The following is a 20,558-nucleotide window of genomic DNA, read 5'->3' on the forward strand; positions in this document are numbered from 1 at the left end:
AGGAGGTAGGATTAATCTGTAATGCTTGAAATTAGTTGCTTTTGAGTATCCTCAGGTGTGTGTGTGAGTGTGTGTGTGTATGTGTGCAGTCATGTAATGATCTAATAACATGGCATCAAGGAAAGAATTGGTACATGGCTAAATTCTAAAAGCCTATCACACAGATGTGTCAGCATCTGTATTGTCATCTAGTTATCTTTTGTCCAAGTGTATAACCATATAAAAATATACACAATAAGTATTTAGAGATTATCGATGACAACTCTGTGTATTATTAAAGTTCTTAAAGAAACTCACTCTTGCCAGAAAGCTTTAAATTTAATGATTTCCAGGAAAGCTGTAAACAAAGCAAAAAAAATGCAATCTCTGATATTAAAAGCATGTTTTTATGAAGATTCTAGTTGTGAGTGCTCATTTCTGTCTTTTTTTTAAAGAAAAAAACCTCTTTTAACCACTAGTGAGAGTAGCTTTTGTTGAAAATGGGGCTAGAAAAGAAGAGTAGAAGCTGAACTCATTGGGAGAGAGAGCTAGAGAGCTTGAATTTGACAAAAATAGTTTCTTCTCTATTCCTCTCTCACTCTCTTGAGATGCATCCTTCTCACAAAAACAACTCCACCCACTGTTGTAGAAAATGGCCATCTCTTGGTATGTTCTGTGGAGGTCTTGTTTTGATAGTGCTAGTGCTAGTTTTGGGGATTAACATGAATAACCCTATCAAATTTTGTTAAGACATGGTACCAATACAGAAGGACCCATGCATACTATTTAAAATACCCTTGTTAACAGAGATTTAACAGTCATTTCATTCTGCACTGTTCATCACATTCACACATGTGGGATGGGCATTAACAGATTGAGCTACATCTTTTCATTTCAATTCTGCAGCAGTCTCTCTTTGTAGGAATATTTTATGTAGCAATAATTTTCTTCCTATTACAGACTTTCTAACTATGTTAATGGCAGTAGACTGGCCACAGAGACATTCGTGAGAACTACCTTTGCAGTGACATTTAAACAATTTATTTGATCTTGCTTTAGCATACCTGCTCATGCCTTTTTTCACTCTGTTGATGACCTTAGGAGAACTTTGTGTATAACCATGGGTCTTTCAATCACATTCAGCTAAACAAAATGGTATGCAAATTTCTGCAAGATGTTATTTCTGAAGTCTTTGGGATTTGCAATGAGATGCCCCTTGACAGCATGGGCACGTTTAAGGAGCAGCTCCAAGGCCAGTTGCAGAAGGCAGAGCGTCTTAACTGAGGATGCTCTCTTTAATGGGTATGCACTTGTTGGATGAGCCTTGACTTACCCAAAGCAGAAGGTGCTATTATCAATATATTTTTTTCTTTTTTTTTTTTTTTTTTTGGTGCATGATAAGGGAAAAGCAGAGCCAAGAAAGGTTGATGGCAAGGGGGCAAGAGGGCATTTCTATATATCTCACATATGTACTATGTTGAATTGATCATCTTATCACCATTTAGAGAAATTGCAAGTTGTGGATTTGTGGCTGAAATGTGTTACTGGTGTGGGAGTGCTCTTGGCTAAAAGCCTAAATTGAGGACTTTCTCTTTGTGAGGGCATATCTTGTTCTGTGCTTGATGCAGCTTCTCCTATACTGGACCATGTGTAAGAGTTCTCTTAGGAAGAGAATAGTTAAAAAAAATTACCACTGCCACTATAGCCTTTAACACTTTTATCAGGTTCTATCAGGATCAAAAGTCCTACTGTAAAGTGGTGTTACAAAATCATCCAAGCCAAAATCAGAGAAAGTGAAAGGCAAGAAATGAACTGAATTAACCGGCAAAAAAATTATATTTATCAGCTTGTTGATTTTTAGTATAATTCATGGAAATGAATTCTGTGAAATTGTCATTCCATGACAGCTGATTGGGTGGGAAAAACGTAGGATTGCTGCTGAATGCTTACATTGACAGGAACATTCCCATTCGCTAAAAATATAACCCTTGGACAGTAACATCATACAAATTTGTGTACGTGGGTTACCTGCTGTATGATGTCCCCTATACAGGAAACACTTGAAGCACGTGATTAGTCTCTTCAATTTCTGTTGAACTAAATTATATTTTAGGTTTGATTTGTTGAGGGTTTTTTGGTGGTTTTTTTGTTTGTTTGCTTGTTTTTTGTTTTTTTAAGACCAGAAGGTAAGCCTACATGTTTTAAGTTTGACTTCTTCATAAACATTTGTAGATTGAGGTGCAGTTTACACTGCTGGCTATCCCTCATGCCTTTCCATTTCCCAATCCTAGTCATGAAAATAAAGTTTCTGCCCCAGAAGTTGTGTGGAAAGAAAGCAGGTTTCTTGGCTGGGTCATTGAGGCAGCCTTAGCATATGTTTGTGCACAATGTGTTGTTCCTGCATTACTGAGCTGGGTTCTTTGCCCACGTGTAGTAGCCTGCCTACGAACAGTAATAATCACTGTATGTGTCACACTCTGTCCTCTGCAGCACTAAAGCTCCTCTGTTGAAGAGGAAAATTCAAAGCAGTCATCAGTTCTCCTAAAACTGTCAGTTTTCTATGGTCATACCAATTTAGTGTCTGGGTCTGATTTTTCCCCTTGTCCTGCACCTTATATACAACTTTGACTTGCTGTCAGAATTGAGTAGTCCAAGGATAAGACAAGGGAAAATCAAGCTTTCTGTCCCTGGGGTAAAGGAAATTACACGTAGTTCAACTTCTCAAGTGACAACATTTATTAGGCAGTTCCTACAGACATCTGTATGTAGCCACAGATAACTTGGTATTTTCTGGGCACTTCCCTAGTAATAAAATCCCAAATCACTATTTACAGAAGATGTTGACGCTTTTTTCAGTGATTCCTTCAAATGTAGCATTTGTTTAAAAATCTTTAATGGAAATGTGCAGCCAAAAAAGCTAAGCCATGGATCCACTGTGAATTTCTGCAGACATCCTTCTTTTGCCTCCTTTGGATGCCAGTGTGGGTCCAGCTTAAAACATACTCAACCCATTTTAGGTGCTTCCATTTCGATTCCACTGTTGCAGCACAAAGAGTACCTCAGCCATGTGTCTATCAGAAAGAAATAAAACAGAGTTGTAGATAGAGTGTGGGGAGAAAAGAGAGAGTCCTTTCCATTTATTTATGTATTTCTTTGCTTGATTTCTGTTTGGCTTTTTTGATTTAGTTTTATTTGTTTGGGCAAGTTTCCTGCCACTTACCTTTGCATTTGCATTTCCTATTGATTGGCAATTTTTAAACTGTTTATTGTGCTCTTTTGTTTAGCTGTTCAAGAGCTAAAACAAAAGCCACCAGGCCCTGTGAGGGACACATTTGCATGCGGCGAGCGTTGCCCGAGGAAAAAGTAATTGCTAATGCATATTTATGTGGCACAAATTTGCCATTTGTTTATGCATAAAATTATCAATAGTGCAGGGCGGCCCAGCCGTAGAAAATGGTGACCTTTTTAGCTTAATAAAGAGAAATCAGCTGTTATTGTGAAGAGATCAGCCATTTATTCTGTGTTGAGGGACACTGTCGGGAAAATGTAGATTGGTGCCGGCAATATCATTAAATGGAAGGCCAGTGACCCTTTCGGTATAGTCTATTATACTTTATCTAATAGGGGATAAATGACTCTGGTTGGCAAATAGATTTTAAAAAAAATAGAGAGGAAAAAAAGAAAAAGAAAACAAAACAAGACCACAAAAAACCCAATAAAACCTACTAACCCTCCTAATTTTTCTCTTGCAGCTCAGTCATATTAACAGGTAGATACTGAGGAGGTAATCTTGCACAAGCCACCTGGTATTTTTCTAGCAGAAAACTGATTTGAAAAACAGCTAAACAACAACAACAAACCCAACCCTGAACCAACCCCCAAGCCCACTCTGTTTAGACTAGTTTTGACTGCTTTGAGTCGGAAAAAACATCCAGAGCCAACCTGTGATTCTTCCTAGTGCATGTTGTCAAAAACAGTGTTCTGAAGGGCCATAAAGTGGATTGGATTTTGGCTTGTGAAATGAGAACTCAGAGTTTGAAAGTAGGAGGTAGGGTCTTCTCTGAAGACAATAGGTTTTCAAAAGCATTTATGCTTTTTTCTTGTATGCATTCCATTTTTTAAGGGTGAAGAAGTATTTGCTAGATACTGAAGATCTCCCCTGCAGGAGATGCAGCAACACAGTTTTCTTTATACCACTTGACTAATTCAGCTCAACTTTCAATAGGCAGATTTAAGACTTGAAGAGTTAAAAACTAACAGCTGTAAGCCTCGAGGAGTTGTTGTGAAAATGAAAGTGTATGCACAAAACCTCATGTTCCTCTGTTTCTTTCATTCTCTACAGTGCATAACTGAATGTAGTTTTAACCACCAGGTGAAATGTGGAGAGCTGTGAGTCACAGTTGCTGTAAAAGGTTGCATTTTTTGTACAAACTGTGTGGTGGGCTGGGGGTTTGATTTTTAATTTTTTTTTTTATCACTGAGAAATATCCAGCACATAATTGCTAGAGTAATTTTGGGGCTTTGCTCTGTTTGCTTCCCAAAAATATATTCCAAGCTAATGTTGTCATCATCACAGAAAAGTCACCACAAAGTTTGTCACTGTGTGTCATCTTCCTGGTGGCCTCAGTAAAGAGGCAAAGCTTGAACAGGATAATGGAACTTGCAGATAGTGAAAGCTTTTTGACGCAGGGCTGCCTGGAGATGATTGTGGGGAGGTTGTGGTCAGAGGCAGAACTTTGGTCTTCTCAAGGCTGTTGCTCTGATTTCACCACTATTAAAATTTAGACAACATTTAAATAAAAATACTTTAGTCAAATATAATACAATACGTAACACTCTAGGTGATATTATACAGTATATTTGTATTTCTTTTTCTAATGTTGTAAAAGTCTTTGGAAGGGTGTGTGCTACAGTTCAAGATTTTTATACCTAAAATTTTCTCTTATTAGGATTTTTTGGAAAGGGTTAGTTTAATTTCTGTACATAGAGCTGCTGCCTGCTTCTGCAATAGTGCACTCACCATCCTCCTAAATAATGATTCCCAACCATGTTGCTGTAGAAACAAAAATATTGTAGGATTAGTTATGGAAATAGAGAGAAAGTCAAAGAAGTAGTTTAAAAGTAGATTTTTTCTTAGGTCCATCCTATGGAAACTACAGTAAATATGAAAGTGAATTTAATTGCACAGTAGGATCTAGGTTACTTCACATGGCAACAGGGCCTTTTTTTACTGGTTCTGTCTCTCCACTCAAGACTGTAGCCAGAACCACAGTTTCAGAAGTCTCTGTTAATGTTTGGTGATTGCTTCATTGCACTGTTAATGAACAGTTGAATTAGGTGGGTTTTTATCTTTAAAAACACATTTTTATTTTTACTTCAACTAATTAACTAAAGTTTGCTTAATCCAAGTAAATCTGATTTTTTTCAAAGGGTCTTTTTCCATACAGATATTTCCAGCTCTGCTCCTGAAAAAAAAAAATCTTCTTACTCCCATCAAAGCTTGTCGGCAGTTGTTGCCTGAGTTTTGCTTTGTCTTTTCTAACAGTCATAAAACAACTCTTTTGAAGTTGCTTGACACCAGCTAGAAAGTTGTATGTAGATAAAATTAACAAGAAGAAAATGCTTAAGTCTGTATGGGAATAAAATGGGGGTCTCAGTGTTGTAAACTAACCCAAATACAACTAAGATTCAAATTCAGGTGGTGATGGTTGTTGTTGTTGTTAATGTTACCGTTATTTTTTTTCTACCTGTGCCTGCCCAGGCCTGGTTGTGGAAGATAACTGCTAAGTACAGAGAAATTAGAAAGCAAAGGCTCTTCAAAAACCTAGAAATATCTATGGTCATAGAAAATGGCAAGTTTTGTAAAGAGTTTGTTAAGGGAGGAGATATCAGAGACAAGGATGAGCAAGTATCACTGGTCAAAGTTGGCAGCAGCAAATAAAAGAATGAGCAAAATGAGTATTACTTTTTCCTGGTGTTCTGCTGATATGAAGAGTTCAGGGATAGCACTTGGTTCCAGGTTGTTGGGAAAGGCAAAAACATAATAGGGAATATTCTGTAAACAAATGTTATTGTTCTGATTGTCCTGTTACCTGCCTTTTTTGTCCTGGGATTTCATCTTAATTAGGAGTGAATTGAGTGGGGCTTGTTCTTTTCTCAGCTTGTGGTCCATGTCTGCTGTATTCATAATGTGTGAGTTAGGGAAGGAAGATAAAGGACTAATTTTATATGATGTTATTTAGTTAATGAATGTTTAATTTGATAACCAAATAATAAGACTCAAGCAATTGATATATTTTGGTTCTTTGTGATGATGGTAAACAGGCAGTCTAACAGGTCTTGCAAAACTTGACCTATCTTTGTACAAGTAAATTTTGATAACTTACCTTCAATGAGGAATGACTTTCCCCCTTCCTTCTTCAGCACAGATTTGAAAAGCCCACAGAGATACTCATCTTTCTAAGAGCAGAAATTCATGGCTGAGGAAATCTCTATACAAAATATATACAGGACACATTACTGTTTGTTCATCTGATTGCTCAAAAATAATATAGGAAATTGAGGTTTCGTCTTCACAACGTTTGCCTGCATGCAGAGCTCAGTAGGGAACCAGGAATGGTTGCCTTTTGAACCTTCATGCAACAACCTGCTCCTGGTGGTGTCTTGTACGCTGCAGCTTTTCCTGGGGGTCTCTGAGCTGTAGGGCTGGAAAAGTAATTCTCTTAAGTTAAAACAGTAGGAAAAAGTGCCTGGTTTTATATATTGAGGATTTTGATTTCAGAATTTGGTTGTGTCTGTGTTTTGTAGCTGAAAAATAAAAGAAATTCCTATTTATATTTGTACATATATTTCCTACCACAAATTATTTGTTTTGGTTAGACTAGATTGATAATAATACACTGTAATACAATTTAGGGATGCCAAACCTGACTGGGAGGACAACCACTTCATATCTGAGATGAACTTTGGCCTGTGTGAGCACAGGGTGTCATGTCACAAGTATGGGCTCAGACTTGCTTATGCTTATTCCTATGTTACCCATCCTACACTTGCACACCTTGTGCCACAATGCATTTCTCCCCTCTCTGCTGAAGGCTTGGGGTTACACAGCAGCAGCCACAACTGCAGTAGGTGCCCAGAGAGATCTGAGGTGCCTCATGCTCCTGAACTGTGGAGGTCCAGGTGGGGTTTGGGAAGTCACACTGACTTCACTGATGAATGTGAGTCACTGAAGTTCTGGGCTGTGTTGTTCTTGGGGGAGATGCCACCCATGCAGGAAGATCAGGTGCAACTCAAGAACCTCAGGACAGTGTCTAAGTCATGGAGTAAATGTGTGAGTAACCCTCCTACTCACAGGGTGTCAGCTGGAAGCAAAAGCAAATGCAGAGGACTTCTTGCTCCCAGCGCTGTACTTGCACTGCTAATTGTGCAAGCATGTTTGGTTGGGGATACAAAAGCACTGAGTGTAGGTGAGCTGTTTAAACAATCTAGAGAAACAGGAATATGTAGTCATATCTTTCCCCTAGTTCAATTTTTGTATTGATTTATCATTATAAGAGGTGCTTCTTTAGTTCTAATAATGTCTACGTTTTCTTTTTTTTTGCTATTACATATTTCTATGGCAGCTTTTCCACGTGATATATATTGGGTCACACATTAATTTACACCAGCCTCTGTTCTGCAAAAAAGAGTTCATGAGCTAAATAAAAAGGAATGGGGAGGGGGATGTCTAGCAGAGCCCAGGCTTTTGTTTCATGTTTTGGGTGTATTTTCTTTTTAAAATAAAATTGTTGATATGCATTTGCTTTTATTTTTCTAGCCTTTCTCTTGCTGATGACCGGGTTCCTGTTTGATCCTGTTTACAAGCTTTCGAAGATTGAAAATAACCCCAACTCCTCTGCATCGGGTAGGAAAACAAAGCCATATAAAGACATACTGCAATTACTCTGGGGGCCTGGCAATAAGGAAGAGTGTGGTATGAAGGAAGAGCTTGTGGAGAAAAAGGAGAAGATTACCAGGTTACCACAAAAGACATTAGTGTACTCAGTTTTTCTCACCCACTCTTGGACTGGGGAGGAGGGGGAAGAGTGGGCATGTCAGCAAGTAAATAAGCATTCTCCAGTGTGTGTATTCTCAGTGTAAATATTTTGTCTATACTTTCTGTTACTTACTCAAACTGCCTTGCAGTTGTATTTCAAGCTATTCAAAACATTCAATAAGATAACTATTGAAAGTTTTTGGGTTTGGATTGTTGTTTTGTTTTGGGGTTTGTTTAGGTTTTGAGGCTTTTTTTTTGGTTTTGTGGCTATATGTGCAATATTATAGTAGTGTTGCTGTGTAAATATCTATATCCCAAGTGCTAAATTTTTACAAATACGATGTTTCTTGTAATAGGGAGACTAGATGGGGAACAATCTGGTTAAATGTTGCCGGCCCGGCAGGAGACTCAGATGCAGATAATCCCACCAGTTACTGTGTCTTTCTTGATCCTGATGCCAAAATGGGTTTTGCTTTTATATATTCTTCATATATATTTGTAGCTCGGCAGACTGTTTTTATATGGTTATATAGTTTCCTAACTTCAGTACTTTTCCTATTAGACAAACAAATTCCTGACAGCCTGTTCTAATCTTGCTTCTAAGGGGAATCAAGGACAAGACACCTTCCCAAGCCACTTTCTCATGTAATAGACATCAACAACTAGCAAGGAGGGGGGCTTCAGAAGGGATTGGACCAAGAGAGGGAATTACTTCATGACCTGTCTAATTGAAGATTCTTGTCAATTATGCTAATTTGCTAAAGTTATAAAACTATACTTGCCCTATGTCACGTGTGCATTTTCGATGCATTTTCATCATATATTTCGGCGGTTTGGGCATCTGGAGGGACCCTTCATTAAAAACAGTAACCGCATTTTATCACCTAACCTTGTTTGGCCCTTGATTTTAGGGGCTGAAAAGGCAACAATCCTGTGGTAGTTTTTGTGCTTAATCTGACTTCCATGAATAGTGAATGTTTGCAGAATTAAGGTTTCAAAGACAAGCACTTCCTTTTGGTAGCCTTTGTTTTATCCTTGTTATTGTGGACTTCAGGAACTAGAGTTGAGGTGGGCGCTCTTGAGTCTGATGAGTTTGTCATGGGGTTAGGTGTCACCTATGTTTGACCAGGTTGCTCTCACATTTCTTGTATCATGAGTGGCAATTGCTAAAACATCAGGGTTAGAAATGCAGCCATGGTGACAGGTAACACTTACATCCAGTTTTCCTGGGTGGAAATGAGGAGAAGGTGTGGAAGGTGATCAAGAGCCAGAGCTGTGCAACTGAGATTTTAGGGCTGACTAAGATAAAACCCAGAGACAGCCTTCTTGATTTCAGTATGATTTTGTCCACATGCAGAGAGTTATTCCACTGTTCTTTTTCAGAAAAATAATTTCTAATTAAATTTGAATGCAGGATTATGTGAATGATTGATAATATTATGGTGTAAATCAATGCTTTTCTGCTTCGTGGTGAGGCCTTAGACACGCATCTGAGATGACAGTCTAAGTCATGGTATTTTAACATGATTGATTCAGATATGGAGAAGTTGTACGATTCACTTATATCTTTCTAAATGCCAGAAGTCAGTTGTGACATTCTCATCTTTTCCTCTTCTAAATAAGCTTATCAAAGAAGAAATCACTAATTTGCCAGGCAGTGCTTAAAAATCAAGGAAGTGAAACTTCTATTTTACAGAGAAAAAAAAAAAAAAAGGAATTTTTGCTGAGTTGCTGAATGATTTTTAAATAATAAAAGCTTCCTATATACTGAGCAACTAATTTTTCTTAAAATTATTTTTATTTCTTAAGGCCTTAATTCTGAGAAAGGTCACTAGCCTTTGAGAATTGAGCCACTTTGTTGACAGATCTGCCCTCTAAGTTGAACAGCATTAATTGGAACTTTATGCTGCAGATTCTTACTTTTTAATGTGGGTGGTGCTATCAACAAAACTGTCTAATGAATTTGAAGCTGATTTTAAAAGGTCTGCCACCTGTAGATAAAAATGTGCATTACTACACATGGTAATTATCAAGATCAAAGGCTGTGATATGATCCGTTGACCTTTTGAAATCAAAACACTATAAAGAAAAAAAAGGCACTGATTTCTCCATCTATGTTAGTACAGGACATATCTGTATATTCAGCTGTATTGATACACTGTAATATATCTACAGGAAAAAAGATACTTTGAATTATGTTAGACCCAAATTTCCCATCATTTCCTCTGCAGACTTACAAAGCTCTCACTATTTTTGTATGTGTTGAGGAACTTTTTTTTTTTAATCTAATGATATAGATTGCTAAAAATATTCAGGTGTCTGAGACAGCAGCAAAACATCTCTGAGCCACCCTACAAAAATAAACTAGTTTTGTGCATGCAGGATGAAGAAGCAAGTATACAGGCACAGATTTCGGCTCCAGGCTTTTTTTCAGGGGCATTTGCAATAGGGGAGGGGAGAAACAACCCAGCAAGTATCATTGTAAAAATTATGAAAAGCACTTTGATGGTCCTGTTTAAAGTCACTTCACTAAACAGGGGCCAAAGCAAAAGCCTGAAAGGCAACTTGTAGTTGGGTCTTAACAACCTCCGCCCATCGCTGCTATTTGCAGTTGAGAACAAGTGCCTGTGCACACAGTAATGGTGAGAGAGACTGAAGGGAAATAAAGGACATGAAGGAAGGATTTTCTGTTTTCATGTGAGTACTTGGAAGAGCAAGCAAGTGAAGAAGCAGCAATTTTAGCTAAGCTAATGTAATAGAAGACCATTGCACCCAAACTGTCTCAGCAGAACTTCCTGCATAATTAGATTGTAAATCTTCTCAACTGAGGAAGTTTTGCCCAGGGTCAGATTGTCTAAGTAATAATCCATTCTACATAAATTAGAAGATTTGAACTGCTGGGATACATTATTACATTAGTTTTGTTTTTTATTCCTAATATAACTAAGGAGAACAAATGCAACAATTCTTTTCTTTTTTTTAAAATTATCTTATGTCTCTTTAGCTTTTGTTAACCTCAGAAGGCCTTTCTTGTAGGTTTTGGGATTTTTCCTGAGCAATGATGATAAAGTTGTTATATAGGCAAATTAATACATTTTTAATACACTTCAGAAAGTGACGCCAGAGAATCCTTTGGCCAAGTGATATCAGTGAAGAATTCTTTGGTGAAGAATTTAGTCAGAGATGCTGCTGCTCTTTTTGTGCTGTTGAAATCTTATCTTCCACTATGATCCCCTTTTTCCGCAAAGAATAGAAATTCATCTTTGCAGTAAGCATTAATGGGTGAAAATTTACTAATAACCAGCTTACAACAGGCAGGGTTTTAAATTAATAGTTCAATTATTTTCTTTGAGAAATGGAAGATTATGGGTACTTCACCTGCATATACAGCTATATGTAAAAGTTATGGGGTAAATCCTGAAGTTCTTACTTGGGCAAAAATTGCCATTGAAATTACAGTATTTGATCTGCTTGAAGAAAGCCAAGTTTGCAGTATAGCACAGATGAATTGATATGCTTTGGACTTGTTGTCAGTGTGTATTTGGGGGGTGCTAGTTTTTTGGTGTTTTTTTGACTTTCACTATAAAATGGAGAAGTAGCCAACTGCTCAGGAGAGCCTTTTGGAAATAAAACAGCATTGGGGCTGGATTCTCTTCTTACTGAAAATTCATATGAAACATAATGATAACTTACTTTTTTTAAAGACAAGGAGGAAACTATCTGGGATGAGAGGTACTAAACTCCTCATTTCCCATCTGCTTACTGTTCTCAAGGGTAGAAAAAATACGGAATGGAATTGATAATCCTGTGTTTTCAAATACAGGAGTATTTTGTGTACCTGATGCCAGTTCTGTGAGCTCAGCTGCCTGGTGAGTCTGTGGTCAGCTACTCTGCAGAGCACTGGCAGCTGAAAGCAAAGCATAAGGCTGGGTGGAAATGGCAAGTGCTCTCTAAAGTCCTGGAAACAGGGATGGTCCCAGACCAATGGATGTTTGCTCACCCTTCCCTCAAGTGCTGTCCAAGGAGCAGAATTCAATATACTTTATTATTTTTCTATCATGCTGGGAGACACCAGTGGATGTGAAAAAAAGAATAATAGTTTAGAAGAAATGAGGAAAAAAAATAAAGAACTGTGAAAGCCCTTTGACACTGGCATTTTGGGGAAACACCATATCTTTCGGGTGGCTTTGGAAACATTACAAGAGCATTGGAAGCCAGAATAAAAACCTTTATTTTTTGCTTCTACTTAAAATCCAAACTTTCTCTCATTGCTGCTATTATAATCCTTATAAAATTACTTCTACATATTTAAAATTTCCATTATTATTATTATTATTATTATTTAACAGCAAGTAGTTGTGGGGTTTTTTGTTTTGTTGAGGTTTCTTTGTTTTTGTTGTTGTTTTTTTGTTTTGTTTTGGTTTTTTGTCCTCAGGAGCATCAGATATAAAGAAAATCAGAAATCAGACCTCAAGACTACTTTTGAGGCAGAAATAATCCAACCATTATTTCTAGTGTAAAAGGTTTGTGAATAGCATCATTTGCCTAGAAGCTGTTTTCCAACCTAATAACTCCTGGAATAATGACCTAAAACTGTTTCCAAGAGGATTAAGGCCCATATAAGTATTAGGAAGTATAAGTTTCTGAAAAAGCGTCTTTCTGATTGGTGGAGAGGTGAGTTCTGATTTAGGTTAAAGCTGCTTGCCTAGGAGAATCAGTTCCAATCTCTCTGAAGTCAAAAGTGTTGAAGTAATCCTCTAGAGAAGGATTGTCTGAGGGTTTTTTTTCTTTCTTCTTATATGTAATATATATGTGTATATATAGATATTACTTATTGCCATAATGACCTGGAAGATGGTCATTTAAAAGAGTTTTTAATCCGTTTGGGAGGGGCTTTTTAATCTTCTGCTTTAGTGTGCCTTGAGCAAAAGCTATTCAAAATGGGCTGAGATTGCAGCTGAACACTTGGCTTGTTGGTTAATCATCACTTGAACACTCTTCATTGGAGAGACTGTGGAACAGAATTTATTATCTGTAATGATATTGGTGTGTTTTTAGGGTTGTGCACATGTTGGATGTTCTGTGCTCTTGTTAATTGCTTTTTCAGCTAGTGTGGCCTGTAAAGGGGAGGGAGGAGAAAATAGGGGCTCGGGATGGTTTGGGAATGTCCAATGTACAGGGGTCAGGCATTATGCATTAGAGGAATGCATGGATTTGCAGCTGAATCCATTTGATAAAGAGCTGTTTGCTGAGTTGTACTTTTAAATTGGCAAAACTTCCCAACAGTGCATCAAAATGCACTGGTGACAGAAGTTCACCACAGAAAGCACGTGAATTCATACTGAAATGGCTGTTAACCACCTATTGTTTTTCACCTTCTTGAATTAACCGGAGCTAATGCCAGAGCTTCTGGCTGAATCACAGAAATGTCTCAGCAGATCACACTGAAAACCTGAAATCATCACTGAGTTCAGCCAGCTTTATCCTAGGATGCCTTCCTTGCCAGCAATCAGGATTGGTTTACATCTGTCCCAAGAGCATACTCATGTAAGAAGGTGAAGTAAACATCTGGCATTAGCAAAGGAAAATAGAATTGGTTTATTTACTTGAGGAATTAGTATCACTGGCCATTCAGAAATCTGTAATAATATGCATGTGCTGTATTCATTTTGACCTTTAGAGAAATTTGGCCTTGTGTGCAATTTAAAGGTGATTTAGCAGAGCTTCTTACTAATAAGGTAACAATAAAATTTGGCTGTCAAATCTTGTTGTTATACAAGACAGAGCCAGTTTTGTGGGACACTGAAATCCATCTTTAAAAAATGCAGGAGGAATATAATCAGTGATGGTACTTAGCATGCAGCTGAACTGGGCCCTGTTTTGAAAAGATCACTCTAATTTTTACAGTGGTTGACTGCAGCCACAATAGAGAAAAGTGAGTAAGTGTTCGCTGATTAGATCTGTGGCCACATTCTTGTTTCTGATGCAGGGTGCACAGTGCCAAAAAATCTGATGCTTATGCTTATGAAATACTTTTCTGGTTCTATATGTACTATAAATACATTCCACATGGCTTTATACAAAGCTCTCTGTTATTTCAGTAAGTCACAAGCTACTAAGCCAGATCCAAAGAAGGTGAAGCTCTGAATAAGGTTCTTTAACATTTTATGACTTTGAAACACTGGTTTAGAGTATATTTGCTTCATTAATTTGTGGCTTTGATCTCAGTTGGGTAAGCATTGAAAAGATAGTCAAAATTTAATGGGGAAAAAAACCCCTTTTCACAAAGGTCTCTTGTTGCCCTTAAGTTAACAGACTGAAGAAAGTTCCTTTTCGTTTTCCGTAGTCTAGGTTCTGATTTTAAACCAGGAATATGTAGTCTTACTTAAAATACATCATTCAAGGAATACTGTTGCTGAAGATCTTATTTGGTGTGACCAGGTTTGGCAGAATTGCTTGCCTAGGGTGAATAAGAGTCTCTCCTGGAATTTTTAGAGGAAAAAAATATCTGTGCTCCCTCTACTCCCAGCTGTGGGACTGAGGGAGTAGTTGTGCAGTATGGTCTTCCCTAGCCCCAGAGAGGTCTGTCCAGTGGCCCAGGAGCTCCTTGGAGTGTTCCCAAGCAACAGTAAAATTAAGTCTGGCTACTGCCTTACTGGCTTCTCTTTTTCTACAAAAACTTGAATTCCAGCATTACAATTTAAAAGATGAGGAGAGAGAGTGGATTAGCTGCAGAGAAAGAGTTTGGTAAACCTAAGCAGAAAACTCTGAGTTTAACTGCAGAGATATTTTGCTCGTTGCAGCAACAGGTTGCTCTAGTTCCTCCTTGTTTGTTTGGGTTTTTTTCAATCACCATTTATATAGTCAGGCACCAGAGTAAATTAAAGTTAAATGAAGGAACACTTCTTTTCCTCCCCTCCCTTTTATGTCCCGCCCAGAAGCAACTTGATATTACCAATGGAAAGTGCAGCTTCGTTCCCAAGACTGGTGATACAAACACAGTATCAACCCATTTGTTTGCTTTTGTCCTTGTAAGCTTCCTAATTGGGCCTTCCTACTGTACCTTTCCCACATACCTGAGGTTCTATCCTTTGTAGCACTGCAGCCGTGGGAGAGTAGAGTCCACTCCCTGCCATGTATCTGTGGCCACCGAATCAATGGCAAGTGTAAGGAAGATTGTGGTCATTACTTATACCTTTGTAACAGCATAGAGATGTCTGGGTTGGGGAATTCAGAATTTTGGGAGTGCATATGTGGGCATGGGAAGATTACCGGGGGGAAGGAGGGCGGGGCGGAGAGTTCTCAAGTTCTCACTTGTGGGGACAGAGGTAGCGAAGCTGGGCTTGGAGATCTCAGCAGTGATGGTCAGAACAAATGCTCTGGATCCCTTTCTTCAGGCAAGGGGGAAAACGAGCATCAAAGGACACTGACATCCCACAACTGCTTTTTGGTCAACCTCCCTAAACTCTGGTGAAAGAGGTAAAGATGACAATGGTAACTGTATAAGTCTGGTGTTTTGTGCCTTCATCTAAAAGTCGGGCAGAAGATCATGTTTCAATAGAGCTGGGGAGTGCTGAGCCCCCGCCCTCAGAAAATTAGGCCTCCTAGCAGCCCCTCAAGTGGGGTGCCCCAGGCTGAAGCACCTGAAGCCTCCAGCTGCTCTTGACTCATTGGATGGGAACCCTCATAAGGAAAAGGGAAACAGGACTGGAACTCATAAGATAGGAGAGCTGTCAGCTTCTGATTTCTACACCTTGGAAAGGGTTAATGCTGAGGTGCTCTATTGTATTAATGATGGTTGTCTCTTCACAGGCCCCTTGGGCTCTTTCAGGGGCCTCTCAAAACAATGAGTGCAGTGAGGCTGTTCTGTCTAATTACTCCAAGACAGGGATGCTAAAGAGGAATTAATGACAGTTGACAAGTGCAATTAATAATTATAGCAAAGCTGGGAGTCATGCAGCAGGCAGATGACAATAACAGGGTAACTGTACATGACAGCTTTCATCCGTTCCCCCCCTGCCCCGCCTACTCCTCCTTTCTTTTACCCTTTCATGTGAGCTGCTGCATGAGCCAGGCCAGGCCATGGACAAGGAAGGAGAAGATCTAGTTCCTTAGATTTGTCCAATTTCTAACCTGCCTTTCCCCATCCCACTCTCTCCCTCCTAAGGAAAATTAAAATTAAAAAAAAAAAAATACAAAAATTATCAACAGCACCAACTTAGCAGCACAGGCTTCTGTTAGCTTTCACGGTCAGGTGTTGACAAGACTACTTAAAATTCATGTTGTGAGATTGGAAGGAGAAGGGGACAGGGAAAGGCAGCAGCAAGCTGGAGTTGAAGTGGGATTTCCATATCAAAGGCCAGGCCTTTGGCTCTGAATGGTAATTAAAGTACCCAGATTTCATCTCCTTGGTCAGCTCATGAAAAGGAAAAAAAAATTAGAGAGAGGATTTTTTCACTCCCTTTAGACTACAGTACAGCAAGCAGTAAATTAAATGAAAGTTGAGCTAAAAGGTGCCTAACGCTTCAATCTTTTGCATCTAATAAAATCTATGATGTTTTTAAAGCATTTATTCAGTTCACATCTTCATCTTGCTGTGATTATAAAGAATATCATGTCTGCTTACATTTATTGGGCACACATCTTGGCCTTCCCAGGGTTGTAAAAGGATTTCACTTTTCATTATGTTGCTGTTGTGTTACGGCCTTTCGGCTTAAAAAAAAAAAAAAAAGGGAGGGGGTAGAAAAGGAAGGGGAGAAAAAGCGCATTTCTGTGTCATTTCTACTTGGTCATTGTAGGAACCACTAACAGGGAGAACCAAATAAATGCAAATTTAATGAGGCATGGGGAACTAGTAATGAGATTCAACAGCCTCTCACCTTGAGGTTGTTGGTTCAAACCAGGGCTGTGACACTACTGAAAGTGGCCACAAACCAGCAGTCAGATGGCTGTAAACGTACAATGTTTTGCCACTTTGGTCCAGTTCCTAGTGGACATAAAGGGATGAAATGGAAGCCCTGCTTGCATTTGCTGGAGTCCCTCTTAGGAACAAGGACTGTAGGACCATGATTTCCTGGAATCCCTGGATTTCCTGCCCATGGCATGTTCAAGTCGGGGTTATGCTGTAAAAATGTGTGATGTCTTTCCCTGAGCTCCCCCTCGGCTGTATTGATTCCAGGTCTTCTGTAGACATGCAGTGGTCTCCAGTCTGTGGAGCTATTGGGGTCTGGCCTCTCAACAGCAGTGGGTGAATGCCAAAAAACCTGGGAGTTTGACCAGTACTGCTGGTGTCCTGCTGTGCCCTTGAGTTTCTCTTTACGTCTGTGCTGGCCAACCAGTTACTCAACACCTTAGGTTCCTGCCTTTGGGTTTGCACCTCAGTAAATCCATGTAAATCTCAGTAAAAGCACCTTCTTTGCTTCAATGCCCTACGGAGAAAAGAAGTTTAGCTCTTTTCAATTCTGCTTCATAACTACGAAAGACTTGGGGCCAAAATGTGTATAATTGAATGTGACCAGGCTGGGTCAGAACCTGCTGCAGGTCACTGAAAATATCTCTCCTGACCTCACTGGATGGTGGATCAGTTCCTTGAGCCGAAACCCCGAAGTCTCTCTGGTTTGGTCCATTTTCCTACAGTTACATCTCAACTATACCAAATGTATGCCTTCTGACATAACCATTTTGGTATGAGTTACTATAGATGTGGGCAGTACTGGTGGTGTCCTGTATGTATTAGTACAGCAGTTGAGATGGAAGGGGTAAGAAGAGTTCCTTGGAGCAAAGAATGGAATAGTTAAAATTAAAATCTAAAAAGGAAGGAAAGGGGGAAAAAAGGTAAAATATTGTTGCTGTAACAAAGAACAAGAACTTAGAAATAAACCAAACTAAATACTCGCTGAACACACACCCACCCCAAACCTGAGGCTTGGAAATGTAGACTTGTATTCTAAATTCTGAGGTTATTTTTCTTCCTCCCCTTTTTACTCTCTCTTCCTTTCTTGCTCTTTTCCTTCTCTCTTCCTCTGCAAGGTATGCTTTCCTCCCCCCTTACCCCCAGCTCGAGTGCATCATTTTCTGCTATTGTGTTTAAAAAAAACTCTGCTGCAGGGGCTCTGAAATGAATAAAAATGTAATCCTCAATGTGCCCATTGTGCACTCTCATTTGTTTTTGCTGTATCGATTTATCAGCAGAGGGAAATTACTCGCTGGAAGAGAGGATGCCAGTCAGAATGACATTTATTTCATAGTACAAGGAGGCTCTCCAGCGTGTTTCCATGTAACCCAGATATTGGAGCTGTAAAAGGGCTTGTAACAAGGTTTAGTGCTATGATTAGATCGTGTGGAGCACCTTGCTTTCATAACAACAGGCACTTGGCAGGAGCCAAGGCCTCAGGTTATGGTCAACTTTTTTATTTCCTTTTACCTTAACACAGAGTATTTGCCTTGCACCTCAAAACGTTCCTCTGTTAAAAACTCAAGCGTGCCAGCTTGTGAAATCTTACTTGGTATTTATAAGAGTCTTGAGCATTCATGCCACTGAGTTAAAAAGAGAAAAAAAAAAAAAAAGGATGAACTATTTACTTGTTAACCTCTTTAGCTTTGTACTTCCTTGTGCTTCTAGTGAAGCAAATTTTTTCCTCCAGTGACTGTAAGCTGTGGTTGCTCAAGGTAAAAATGGAGCATATTTTTTACACAAAACCTGTAATAGGTATAAAAGAGCTGCAAATAAACATGGGACTCAGGAGCCTGAATTGTGGTCCAGGGTTTGTGCTTGGCTGCTGTTGCTGGATAGTTTGTGCTGAGGGCTTTGCTGTGCTGATTTGTCTGGGGTCTGTTTAGCTCAGCAACCCCTTTTCAACAGTGCTGAAGGTCAGGTAGTTCAAAGCAAGATTCACAAGTCCCAGAGTGGGTCCTGCTCTATGGCACTGCTCTTTAGCAGGCGGATGCTGGTGTGTTCTCCATAGCATTTATGTACCTTTGGAACTGATGCTGGTGGGGAGACCACCTCTCCTGACCACCCCAGGAATGTGGGGAAATAGGCAGTAGGAGGTATGGGAAGTTATGTCTGTGTCAAAGATTGCTTGATGCTTTCCATCCTAAAAGTCTCAGTTCAGCTGTTCATATCTTTGCCAAATGATTTCAGCTTTGGCTGATATTTTCCATTTTGGGTGTTTGCCTCAGACATTTAAAAAAAAAAAAGAAAAAAATTCAGCCAAAATGGCTCAGCTGTCCCTAAGCTGAGAGAAAAAAAAAAGTTGTTTTGCTTTTATTAAAAATATTCTCACTGTCTCAATGGAAAGCTCAGCTCCCAAGTTACAAGCCTCTGAAATGCTAAATTGTGTATCCAGTAGCAACTTTATTGAGTGATAAAATTAAACCAGTTTACCTAGCCTGTTGAGTTTTTTGTTAGACTGTGAACTCACTGGTTTTCAGGTCTCTGCTGCCTTTGTCCTTGGGATGGTGGCTGGGAAGTCATGGTTAAGGTGAGCTTAGCTAGAACTACTTAAATCTATCTGCCTGCATCTCTCTTTCTCTTTTAAACAGAGGATAATGCTGTTGATACAACTGTATCCAGCTGAAGTAAAAGCTCAGGCTGCATTTGAGCCACAGAATGAGCTGAAGGCTTTGCTAGCTAAGCTTGACCTAAACTGAACTGTTCCTTTCTAGTCTAGATGAGATGTGTTATTTCCCTCCTAAAGTTCAGGTCAGAAATAGAGAGGGAGCAAAAGAGAGTAGTACTGAACTGTGGAAGAGAAATAAAATCAAATAAGTGGCTGGCAGAGGACAACACTATTGCTTTTGGTAAAGTTGGGAGTTTGCATACAAATAGGTCTGACGGAACTTGTTACAGCAGCGGGAGTGTGGCTCTTCCCTGGGGCGCCTGTTATTTGTGTGAGACATCCCCTTCTGTAGGCAGGCATTGAACTTTTCAGGAGAGAACAAGTGACAGATTTGTTTTCTCTGCCTTGCTGAGGTAGCAAATGGCCAGTGCAAGGAAAGAGGTGCGTACTTTTGAGGAGAAGAGTTGGAGTCTGTGCATATGTGGACCTGAGCAAAGGAGGTCTCAGCGCACCTGACTGACAATGTGAGATGGGTTGAAGCATCCAGAAAATCATCTAAGCAGCTATGATGGCCTGCATTCTTAATGCCTCCTGTGGTTTAGGAATTATCTGCTTTGTCAATACATTGGATGATGGGAAGGTTGACTGATTCGTATTTTTTTTTCTCCTGCATACCCAAGCAGCTATATTTGGAATGAAATACGGATTCCGATAACGAGAAGATAAATGGAAAAAATGTAGTTTAAAGTGTTGTTATCTTAAAATGAATGCTTGAGTAACATACAGGCTAAAACTATTTAAGCATATGGAAATGTATGTGAAATCAATACACTACGATGTCACTTTTTGCGTCAGAATCAGCATGTGTCTGTGCTGACAAAATGCCATGCATTACCTTTCCCCATCTGTTCAAAGCACATTTAGGAGTGCCTTGAAAAGCTTTTGCAAGTCATGACATAAATACACAACTGGATGGTGCA

At 39.2% G+C, this 20,558-nt stretch overlaps 1 protein-coding gene across 9 annotated transcripts in view; it reads left to right on the top strand.

Annotated features, from left to right (window-relative positions):
* Window positions 1–20,558, top strand: part of SOX5 (SRY-box transcription factor 5) — a 609,758-nt gene that overhangs the window by 139,898 nt on the left and 449,302 nt on the right. For all 9 annotated transcript variants that reach the window (XM_042050099.1, XM_042050094.1, XM_042050095.1 and 6 more), the window contains exon 2: window positions 7,799–7,885. The gene's annotated coding sequence lies outside the window, so the exon portion shown is untranslated. The remainder of the gene's footprint in view (window positions 1–7,798; window positions 7,886–20,558) is intronic.

Source organism: Corvus kubaryi, unplaced genomic scaffold (genome assembly GCF_017639235.1).
Source record: "Corvus kubaryi isolate FWS band 111438036 unplaced genomic scaffold, C.kubaryi_AGA036_p1.0 72, whole genome shotgun sequence".
Lineage (NCBI taxonomy): Eukaryota > Metazoa > Chordata > Aves > Passeriformes > Corvidae > Corvus > Corvus kubaryi.